The sequence below is a fragment of the Camarhynchus parvulus genome, chromosome 1, assembly GCF_901933205.1.
Source record: "Camarhynchus parvulus chromosome 1, STF_HiC, whole genome shotgun sequence".
Classification (NCBI taxonomy): Eukaryota; Metazoa; Chordata; class Aves; order Passeriformes; family Thraupidae; genus Camarhynchus; species Camarhynchus parvulus.
The window spans coordinates 41551189-41553094 of NC_044571.1; positions in this window are offsets into that span (position 1 = coordinate 41551189).

Below are 1906 nucleotides of genomic sequence, written 5' to 3' on the forward strand. Positions count from 1 at the left end.
GTTACATAGAAGTCTTATGTAAATTTTGATCTCTTCTTAACAACTCCAATGTTCATTTTATAAAATTTGATTTGAAAATAATGCTATTGTTTTAAAAGAGGCTGGAAGGGTGAGAAACTAAGCAAAAAAAAGTATACACTAACAAGGTGCACATATACTCTTTCAGCTGTGGCTACTGTATTAAAGACAGAGAGATTACTGAGATACCTTGTTTTCAGATTCCAGGCATTCATTTTTTTGGAGGGGGTTGTTGCAGGAGCATTAGAAGCCAAACTTGCTCACCAGGCTGGACAAACTCAGGAGCACTTGACCACAGGGTGAGACAGATCCTCCCCATCCCACCAGAGCCTCCTGAAGCCACACATCCCAGCCGAAAGATAAAGACAACTTTCCAGAGCACCCACTGCTGGAAACCTCTGCTCTTTGGGTTGCAGATGTTAGGATTAAGTCTCTCCTTACCCACGGCAGACCTTGTGAAAAGCCATGTGACATCCTTGGTTGCCTTCTTCCACAGTGTTACCATCTGCTGAAAAAAATGGCACCCACTCCAGTCGTGCCTGTTTTCACAGTTTTTCTCTCCTCAAAAATACTTCCTTAAACTGGGGGCTGCTCGTGACACCTCCCAGCTCCTTTTTAAGGCTGCAAAGGCACAACTTTAATTCAAGTTAAAATACTTTAAAGCAGCTGAACAGTCTTCCTTTTGCTGGAACCCCTCTGCCCCTAATGACACACTCCTGTTGAAAGACAGTGGTTGAGGGCAGGGACAGTCCAACCCTCAGCATGCAAAATGCAGTAGGAGACCTAGAGAAGAGAGATGGAGGAATTAAAAGGCTGACAGCTTGTGAAAGACTGACCAGCCTTGCAGCCAGACTTCTAAAGGGCTTCTGGCCTCTCTTCAATGTGCCTTTCCAACCTCATCTCCGGCAGTGTCACCAGCACTCAACAAAGCTTGTTGAACCTGGTTTGCTGAGCTAAAACCACTGAGAACCAAATTTTTTTTCCTTTGGCTGCTGCTAAAGGCTGAATTTTTTATCAGTTTAAGTCCTCAATTCCTCACTCAAACTGTGAGGTGACAGCCAGTGTGAGTTCAAGGAAAGCGAGAGCAGGGAACAGGGGCACTATTTTTAACAGCTAACAGCCCAAATTAGCTACAATGTCAAACCACACCCTCAGGTCTCTGATGGCTATGGAGACTAGAAAGATGGCACAGAGGGCAAAGGAGAGACAGGAAAAGTGCAAAATCAAAACAGGCCAGGGATAAAGTGAATACACACACACTACAATGCAAAGCAGGGGCTGGACTGTGAGTGTTGATCGTGGGAACAGATGGAGAGATAAAGAGAGAAATGACACCCATTACACTCAAAATCATATGTATGAGAGAGGAGGAGAGGGGAGGGCAGAGAGCACAGTGGGAGAGAGAATTCACAAGGCAGGAAATAGATTTGCAGAAAATAATGGTTTAAGGAAAACTGGAATTGGAACTTAGAGTTCACTGGAAAACCACAGCCTGCTCAGATCAATGCAGCTAGAAAAGAAGGATCCTTTGAAAACTGTCTCAATAGTTTCTCTTTTCATGTTTGACATCTGCAAGGAGAACCTGCTCTTTGTACATTGCATAATCACACAAAGAGTTAAAAGGTACAGCCTAACATCATCGTTGGCCATCCCCATACATTTATTCTATCAGTTAGAGGCAGGACATTGCACAGAATAAACTAAAACCAAATCAAATAAAGCATTCTTCCAGTTCTGTACAGGACTGAGATGCAAACAAAGAGATCTTGATACTTCCATGGCTTTCCACTGGCACAGGAACCAGAAAGAAATATTCATTTAGATCTGGCTATAAACATTTATCTTGTGTGGGAGGTCTTAGTATTGTAATATGTATTAGAAACTTGGT